Below are 10,190 nucleotides of genomic sequence, written 5' to 3'. Positions count from 1 at the left end.
GGAAGGGAGGGGGGGCAGCTGCCAGGTCTATTCGATGGACACTGTGGGCGGAAGCGGCTTTGTGAGCGGAAGGGAACCGAGGACGGAAGTGACGGCAGTGATTGAAGGCATGCCTTCAATCGGGGCGGAAGCACTTTCTTTTTGGGTGGGAGTCGAGGGCGGAAGTCATGTCAGGGCATGCCTTCGCTGAGGGCGGAAGCGCTTCGTGATTGGTTCGGACGAACCCAGGGCGGAAGCGGCATGCAGGGCTTGCCGGCACTATGGGCGGAAGCTGTCGGGCCAGGCCGTGCAGCAGCGAGGTTGGTGGTTAGTGGCGCCCCGGGGCGGGCTGGGCCGGATCAGGACGGGGCGAGGCGGCGGGTGGGCTTCTTTGGGTCATTCTATCATATAATACTGGGCCATTTTTAATTTACTCTTTCATTTTCTGGGGCCCCTCTCGTTCCAGTTTCTAACCGTTATTCCTAATGGACTTTCTGGTGGTATGTCTGGAAATTTGCTCCCTTTCTTCTGGTCCTTGGTCTTCAATTCTGTCTGACCCATCTGGGAATTTTACTATGGCAATCCCTACAGCCCTTGGTTACCTTAGTAAGAGTGTCTTGCAGAGGGTTTAGGACCTATCACCCACCCACAAATCCTATAGGAATCGCTTCGGTCCTTCACCGGCCAAGTCCCTCACTGGAGATTGGAACCATGGTTAGAAGACCTCCACACTCACTTCGGAACTAAGAGTGTGACTGAGATTACACACACAGGCAACCGAATTCCACCCAACCGAATGGTATGCTCCTTAAACACTTACAACTCCGTCGTCTTCGTTCGGACCTTCACGCACAGAATTACAGGCAAAATATAGTGCTGCAGCTGTCAAGGGAGCTCATAAAAAAATATTAATAACTTTGCTTGCCTTTATTCAGGTTCAAGATGGTGTTATTCCAGACAAGACTCGGACAGGAGCCACCAAATGGTGTGGCGCCTCTCCTAGATCAAATCAGAACTCAGGAACCAAAGCCATCCCAGGTGAGCCCCCAACTGTAATAAATGACTGAGTCCCAAATAGGATTGCAATTAAAGTTTACAATTTATTAAATGAACAGAGGCAAGCAAACAGCGCTGGGTGCGCCAGGAGTCTCCACTACACCAAGACGCACACCTATTACATCAGGCGGCTGGTTTTTATGCTCCTAGGCTAATACATATTCAGCACCACTTTTGGAAAAGGCAGGGTTATTATAATTAGTTTCACAGGAACCGAATCATCCCACAGACGCATGCGTATCAGTCTCCGGTGGTCCCTCTGGGGGTCGCTCGTACTGAGGGCTCGTAGTCTTCCCCCCAGGCTTTATCCTTTGGTTGTTCTTCAGCTTCCCCCCCCCCCCCCCCCCCCCCCCCTTAATTTGGTGATCTCTTAGCTCGGATATCAGAGACCCATGCAGCGCCCCATGCAAAAGTCAGCAGTTTTTGAAAACTCCTTTGTTCTCTTATCCCCTAGACCCGAGTCTCAAGGTTTACCCTCCAAACACTCTACTGACACGAATTGCTAGACCATTCTTTTGCAAGGTACAGGAAGTATATACATTAACCACTCTGTTTCTCTTAGACTTGTGGTTATACAAGGGTATGTAAGAGAGAAGGTCACATTTCATCATGTGGACCTAGCATTGTTCTATATTGACACGAATCAGATGAACAGATTTCACAGTGTTCATATAGAATGTACTGCTGAACTAAGTGTGCAGTTTAATTTTTATATCCTAAATTCTTTTTATGACTCAGTCATTTGTTTCTGTATGTAGGAATGTTTTCCTGCCTCTGTGTTGCTGTGACAATGTAACAATGGCTACAGGAAGTCAGACCAAAGATCTGTGATCCTAGCAGAATAGAACAAGTATAGAGTGATACTTGTGACTTGCACTTTAAGACAAGCAAATGCCTTTAAGCATAAAAATGCTTAATGGATTTCTTGTAAAAATTGGTCATATCCTTTGAACCCATGTAAACACTTAGCATCCATGGGTCACAGGAGTCACGAGCCTTAACTAGGTATTGTGTGTAAACTCTGGAGCTAGCTTCACTATGTGAAGAACTGCTTCCTTTATTTTGTGTGTGCTTGTGGGCAGGAGGAGTGAAATTTGCTTCCTGCTAGCTTTTGATGCCCCCACCTTCTGTATGGAAAGAGAACATGGGTTATCAATCTCTGTTCAACGTCTATGACATGAGACGTTGTCTTTTCCCTCATCTCTTTTTCACATGAAAAAGGTTTTTTCTTAGTCCTTTTCTACAGAAACTGTTCCAAACATTTGGCGATCCCTGTTTCTCTTGGCTGAAACTGTTTTTATTCTACTGTGACCTTTTGAAGGTGGGCAAAAATATAATTTTGTGTAGCATCCAAGATGCAAATGAACCTTCAGTTTATGAGATAGCAAGGCTACCTTTGAGTTTTGATTAGATTGGTGATGCTTTTTGTTGCCTTTCCTAGGCCTTTTCCAAAAGGTTAAACAGGGAAGTTGCTGTTCAATGCTGATGAGCATTGAAGTTATGTTTTCATAGGATTGTGTGTAGTACGAAGGCCTGATTTCCCCTTTTGCCTCTGCATTGCTTTATGTTTATCTGCTGTGAATTGTAGTTGCTATTTTGTTGCATAGTGGCTGCAAAGGAATCACAGGCTGGTTGAGGTTGGAAGGACCTCCAGAGGTCACCTGGTCCAACACCCCTTTTGTGTTCAAAGAACACAAAAATACACTCCACGTTATAACACATGACCTCGCTTTAAAAAGCTGTTTTAACAGTCCTTAATTAAGTCTTATTAATCAAGTGTCCACTAGTTCTTTTCTTACGCTTCCCACTATTACCTCCTTTTATTTTCCTTAACATGGGAATTCCTGCTCTGGCAATTTCTGTAGGATACTTCTTAAATAGAAGTCCAGGCATATTAGTCACGTTTCAAGTTATCTGTTCTACAGACAATTTCAAGAGAGTTAAAAGTGAAAACATAGCTTATCCGTGAGCTCCTTGAGAACTCCTTAGTGAAATGCTGCCTGAGCCTTATGACTTGTTACTTCTGTTTCTGTTTCAAAACTTGTTTGGTATCATTTCAGTTTGAGATGGATTCTTTGACATCCATGCTAAGAAAACAAACCTTTCTTCTGTAGAAGCCCTTCAACGTACACAGAGCGGAGAGAGAGCAGCTATTCTGCAAGCTGTTACTCAGGCTGGTTTTGGCTTCCCATATTGTTTGTACATTCCCATATTATTTTGCAATCTTTTCTCTTTTCAGTAGTTATATAATTAAACTTTTTCAAAGGATGCCTCCCTGTTTTCAGTAGCCTCCTTACACCCTGAGATTTAGCTGTCCCTGTATTCTTTTGCTCTTTGTCAAGTCTTTTTGATACAAGTTGTATACTTGTTTGTTCCCTATGACATGGATGATCTTACTGAATCTCTGTGATGCCTTGAAAAGGGCTATGCTCGGGGACCACGGCAGCATTTTGGTATCTGATAGAGATTTTCCTGTTCTGGCATACAGTAAATTTCTTTGATATGTCTCTTAAGACCATACCTGTTTTCCTGCTTTGATTAAGGAGTTGGAAGTTGAAAGGTTAGTGTTCATTTCCTTCCACATGGGCTGTAACCTTTGTCTGCATGTCTTGTGGTTGGTTGGTTGTTTGTTTTGGCAGGCCCCTACAGTGGAGCAGCAGGGTGAAATGTCTCAAGCTGGTGGCAGGACCCTGGCAGCTCTGCAGCTTGAGCAGGTGAGAGAACAGTATGTCCTCACTCTTTAAGGCTGTGAACATGTGGCAAGTTGTAAAATACAGGTTTATAACACAAATGGGTCCTGGAAAAAATCAGCTGGCTCCAAGTATTCAGGGCATCAAGACAGTAAGAAGATGTGTCAGTAGGAATGAGCTGAAGTGAGCCAGATGTCAAACACCATGGACTTCATATAAGAATGCAGTTCAGAAACTTTTCTCTTTCGGAGAGCGGAGATTTTTTATTGTCTCACTGACTTATTAATTGATCAGAGAAAAGAAATGTCCTTGGCAAGCAAAAAGGACTTAGAAGAAGCTGAAAATAAAGGTAATATTCCGGGTCCTTTCACGGAACACCTGTTGTCATGAGCTTTTCTGGGCCTCAAAGGAAATGAGTAGAACTAGAATACTCTGTCACCTGCAATTGGCTATTATGGCTGTCACAGATTAGGGAACCCAGGACTTTGAGAGCTTGTCAGTGTAAACAGCTGCAGCTTCCATAATTACATAAGAGATGTTTTCATCAGAGAAGACAGAGAGAGAGGCCTTTGAAAGCAGCAACCCACAGCATTGTTTAAAAAAATAAAAATAAAATACTGTTGTCTTTTGCCAAAGGAGGCTCACTTTAGAAATTAAATATAGCAAGTATCTTCCCTGTTATTGTCATGCATGAAATGGCATGAATATTCTCCTGGGCTGGTTAATGTAATGTTTGGCCCCTGTGGGGAAGGTTGGTACTTAAAAATGATGCTTTCCGGAAAGAACCACATTACCTTCTGACTGAGGAAAGTACAGTTCAGGCAGCATAGACTAAATCCATTCTTTTTTGTTAGAGTGGTGCATCAGGAAGCTGGTCTTAGGTTAGAAAATGTGTGGAACTGGCACATCACAAATTTTAATGTTCAGTAAAAGACATATGGCAACTATTTTTTACTGAGGAGAATGCCTGGAGGGACATTTCCGAGTAACCTTCCTACCTGAATGTGTTCAGACTAGAAAACTCTGGCAGCTCTTGCCCAATTTGAAATGCTATGTGTTCCTCTGCTCTTTGGGATTTCTATCTGTGAAATAGAAAGAGGCAATTACTGCCCAAACCTTCCAGGAATATCGCAAGGGTAGAAATTTGTAAGAAATTCAGGTACACGGTTGTGTAATGGTACTAGAAATAGGACAAACTTTGTCTTTGCGGATGTTACTTCATATGCAAATCATTCCTGTCATATTAGGTGTATATGTGATACACCTAAATGATTCACAAATATGTGAAATCGTTGTCAAATTTGAGCTGTTTTATTGTAGCTACTGAACTTAATGCTTTACATTGTTCATTTTAGGTAGGTTTCTTGCTGTGGTGTGGGAAACAGCTGCTTTTTTTTCCTAGTTTGACCATTAGGTCACTTTTGAAACTAGACAGATAAATCTATCTTGAGCACAATTTTTTCTTTCTTCTAGGAAGATTGGCACTTCCTTTGTTGAAACGTCTAAGTCTGTCTACATCAAAGCTGAACAGCTTGGCTATTGGGCTATGTCAGATTGCAGCATCTTCACAGGAGACAGCATCGGGTGCATAGTTCGGAGAACATGAACAGCAAAAGATCTAGAGTTGGAGCAGATGACAGTGCCTGTTGGGGTCCTTCTTGTGATTTTTTTTGAGTCCCGTCCTGACGGTCTTCCACAGGTATGTGAGGAGGGCAGAGAGATAATTTGATAACAAAAGTGTATTTCTATTGGTGAGTTATTGGAAGGCTGCAAGAAGTCTTGCCTCAAAAGACTTTTTGCTTGTATTATTCTGAAATGAGTTCTGTTGTCATCCCAATTTTTTTTCCATGGACACATTCTTGGGACTTGCTTCTGCAATGTTGAGAGTTACTCAGCGTTGTTTTTTGATACCCAACATAGATGAGGAGTTATCTTACATTCAGGTGGTGCAGTTTCTGCATGTGTCTTATAACATAGGTTCCCTGCTTAACTTGCAACTCTCGAGGTTCCTACCAATGAGCACTTTCCTGTCCATGCCTAGTACAGCTGAACTGCAGGCTATGATTAAACCTCAAATGTTTAACATAGATTATTAATAACAAACCACAACTGTTAAGAATATATGCTAAAAAAAATTAGCACAAAGTAGAAGCTCTAGGCTTTGAGTGGTCTGTCCCATACCGATACTGCATATTTGCACTGAGGCAGAGTGATAGCTTTTACTCCCTTGTGGAAAGGTAAGTCTAGGCTCTTACTGCTGGTATTTTTAGCAAGACTGAGCATTTCTCTGACATATAAGTGTTTGAGGAGCAAGGGATGGGTATGGGCACTTAAAAAGAGACTGCCAAAGGGCAGCTTCATATTTCATAACTGAATGTTGTGAGTGTTTGTCCTCATTTCATACTGAAGGGGAGTATACTCTAGGCAAAGTTCATGTGAAAGGAAAAGGCACTAGTCTCCCTTGTCTGCCATTGTTACTTTTCTTCCTGCCAGCCCCCATCCTCAAGTACTCCAATGCAATTTCAGAGGATCATCTTTGATAGCTCTGCATCTGAATAATATGGTTTCTCTCCCATGCTATAGCTGATAGTAGGATGGACTCTGAGTGCACAGGATAGGTTGCTTCCTCAATAGTTTACTATTGCATCTCATACTGGTTCGGGTAAGCAATTACAGAGGATATTTGACTTCTCCATGGAGTAGTGTGTGCCTGATAGCTAGCTGGAGATAGCATACATGGAATTGAGTCAGTGCTCAGAGTTCAGTCTTGAGTTACAGTAAAGGTGAAACAATTGCAGACTAACAGTTTAGCTTCTAATGAGCATATACAAATAGCATGTTTGCCTCTAGTACTTACAAGGCGAAGTTCTGAGATCATATTTCACAGACTGCTTCCTATAGATATCAAGAAATCCAATCATTCTGAAGTATAGCCATGATCTATTATATAAAGGGAACAAACTGTTTTGAAACCCATTATGGAATGGATTTTTTTATTTAAATAAGCTTGTCTCTGAAGCTTTCCTTTGTGATGCTGATCTTCAGAGAGGCAGATTCTTAACAAGATACAATCAAATTGCATTTTAATGTCTAGTTTTATATGTTAAAGACACGCAGTATCTGGGTACGGCAAGGTTCCTAGATCATTGTCATTTAGTGTATCTTTCTGAAGTATTGCGTATTTTTTCAGTTTTCTTTTCAAATTGTGGACAGCAGGATGAGGTAGAATATCAAACATGGTGACTGTTTTCACCCAGAGGACGCTAGTAGGGAAAAGGAGTTGGTCTGAGTTGACCTTGACATGCTTAAGAGGTTGGCCCATGCGAACCTCATGAAGTTCAAGAAGGCGAAGTGCAAGGTTCAGCACCATCATCAAGGCACTCCCAAGAATGAATGCAGGCTGGCTGATGAGTGGATTGAGAGCAGCCCTGCAGAGAAGGACTTGGGAGCGTTGATGGATGAAAAGCTCTACATGAGCCAGCAATGTGCAGTTGCAAACCAGAAAGCTGGCTGTATCCTGAGCCACATCAAAAGTATGACCAGAAGGTCCACGGAAGTGATTCTCGCTAACTACTCCACTCCAGTGAGGCCCTACCTGGAGTGCTGCATTCAGCTCCGGGGACTCCGACATAAGAAATAAATCTGTTAGAGCAGGTCCAGAGCAGGGCCACGAAGTTGATGAGGGCTGGAGGACCTCTCCTATTAAGACAGGCTGAGAGAACTGGGGTTGTTTAGCCTAGAGAAGAGAGGGCTCTGAGGAGACCTTATAGTGGCGCTCCAGCACCTAAAGCAGGCTTTAGGAAAGCTGGCTAGGGACTTTTTGTCAGGGAGTGTAATGACAGGACAGGGAGTAATGGCTTTAAACTAAAAGGGTAGATTTAGATTAGATAAAAGGAAGAAATTCTGTACTATGAGGGTGGTGAGGCACTGGAACAGGCTGCTTGGGGAAGTTGTGGATGCCCCATCCCTGGAAGTATTTAAGGCCAGGTTGGATGGGGCTTTGAGCAATCTGGTCTAGTGGGAGGTGATGATCTTGAGGTCTCTTCCAACCTAGAAAATTCTGTGATTCTGTGTCATAGAATCATAGAATGGTCTTCCCTGGAAGGGAACTTAAAGGTCATCTACTCCCCTCCACCAAGGGCAAGGTCACCTTCTGGTTATAAACATGAAATTAGTGCGATAAAATAAAAGGCTTCTGTATAAGACAGCACAACAAAAATGTTCTTCATCGGAAGAGTTTATTAGCTACTTCCAGCCAGAATGATTAGGGATAAGAGTTCTTGCATCTGAAATAGTTTTATACGGCTACCAAATTTGTGCCAGAGCCTATGTTCAGGGTTTCCTTTGACTTACTCACTACAGTCTCCCTTTGCCAGTAGTACCCTGAAGCTCAAGTTTGTTACTGAAATGTTAAGATACTTCATTTCTGGAGTTACATGTTCTGACTTGGAAGAATTTCTTGGTGCCATATATTAATATTGAGTAAGTCAGCAGAATTCAAAATCCTGTTTTTACTCTATTTTGCAGATGTTATTCTCACAGAGAAGTCAGATTATTTTTTCTCTTATTTTTTTAATTCTGTTCTGACAGGTGTCTGCTTTGGCCATAGCTAGTGGAAATGGCTTGCTACTAAAAGGAGGGAAAGAGGCTGCATATAGCAATCAAATCCTTCACCATCTGACCCAAGAAGCACTCTCAATTCATGGAGTCAAAGATGCAGTGCAACTAGTAAGTGTCTGGAATTAAATCAACAACTTTTTTGCTGTGGCATGTATAAAAAATACAGGCAGAGCCTGAGAATTCAGGCCATTGACTGTTTGTGTCACAACTTTCACAGGTGAATACAAGAGAGGAAGTAGATCTCTGCTGTTTGGAGAAGCTGATAGATCTAATCATTCCACGTGGTTCATCCCAGCTAGTCAGGAATATCCAGAAAGCTGCTAAGGGAATTCCAGTGATGGGACACAGTGAAGGGATCTGTCATGTGTATGTGGACACAGATGCCAGCATTGAGAAGGTCGCATGAATAAGTAAGCTGTGAAAGGGGGACTTGGATATCATGAGTGTAACTGAACTTCACATTTAGAATATGTGTGGTATGGTTATAATAATAACCATAGATAATAATAATTCACATACTCTTCAAGTCTTTGTCATAAATGTTTGTTACATATAACCAATTGTTTGAGTCTCTGACTGAGGTTTAAGAGTAAAGTGTGAATATCCTGCTGCTTTTAATGCTCTGGAAACATTCTTAATTCATCAAGACTTGCTGAGAACCCTGTTGTTTGATCAGATCATAGACATGTTGAGAGTAGAACAGGTTAGTCATGTATACTTGTGTTGGTCTTTGTTTTATTTACTTTTCTTTTTTCATTTTAGGAGCCTTTGGTCTTGCTGACATAGCCCTATGTAGTTGTATGATAACATAACACTTAACGTTACCCACTTGTCTCTTTGTACACCTAGATGAACTTCTGGAGAGCTTTCTCGGCTTCTCCATGAAACCCTAAGCTTTTCAGTGGAAATGATCTAAAAGCAGCTTCTTCGGGGTGGCTGTGCATGCCAATGCTGGGATACAACTACTTCCTTTTACGTAGCAAAAAATCATTCTCTGCCTTGGAAGAGCATATCCACAACCCTTTCTCTACTATTCTTAATTCTGACTTAATGGCTGGCAACCTCATGGACCCAAAGACTATTCTTATTAAATCTATTGATTTACCTTCTTACCTCAGTCATTTCCCATGTTATGTTTCTCCTTCTCAAATCTGCTTCATCCACGTTGTTTAAATGTTTTGCCTCACTTGCCTTTATTCCCGCCCATTATTTTCCCCTCCTACTGTTCCACAGGAACAGTGAAAGGCCACTATCCTACATAATCGCTTTGACATGCGTAATGTTTCATAGCAGAGATGCATCGGGAGAGAAATATTTGTGAAGTACTTTAAATTACACTTAAAACATGGATTTTTCACATAGCATTTGCATTTGGCAAATAGTGTATATAAGCAGTGATTCATGCAGGAAAACATGGTAAAATAGGCAGGTCATGTTTTGATGATGTTAAAGAAGTCATACTAAGAGAAGTATGTTTTTTTTAGGGGGGGGAAGTGAAGGGTAAATTTATGGATTTTGTGTGACAACGGGTAGATTTCCACAAGCACCCAACAGCTCCTGTCCCTTAATACAGTGGGGAGGACTTGATGTTACTGTTGTCAAATCTGACTTGAGAACAGGAAACACACAAATACTGGTCAGGGTTTCATTATCAACAAAATGTATAGTTGCACAGGAAAATGCCATCTTACAGGCACCTTCCTTGAAAGCCTTCAAAGGTAGGGATTCTAATCAGCAAATCTGAAGTATCATAGAATACCCTGAGTTGCAAGGGACTCACAAGGATTACCAAGATCAACCCCTAGCTCCACACAGGACCACCCAGAAATCAGACATACATCTGAG

General features: G+C 42.0%; 1 pseudogene; it reads left to right on the top strand.

The window, feature by feature from the left end:
- The first annotated feature begins 390 nt into the window (after window positions 1–390).
- On the top strand, window positions 391–9,462 carry LOC116487908 (annotated as a pseudogene).
- The last annotated feature ends 728 nt before the right edge of the window (window positions 9,463–10,190 follow it).

The sequence above is a fragment of the Aythya fuligula genome, chromosome 3 (genome assembly GCF_009819795.1).
Source record: "Aythya fuligula isolate bAytFul2 chromosome 3, bAytFul2.pri, whole genome shotgun sequence".
Classification (NCBI taxonomy): Eukaryota; Metazoa; Chordata; class Aves; order Anseriformes; family Anatidae; genus Aythya; species Aythya fuligula.
The sequence above is the reverse complement of the archived record's forward strand: the minus strand, read 5'-3'. Positions and strand labels throughout refer to the sequence as shown.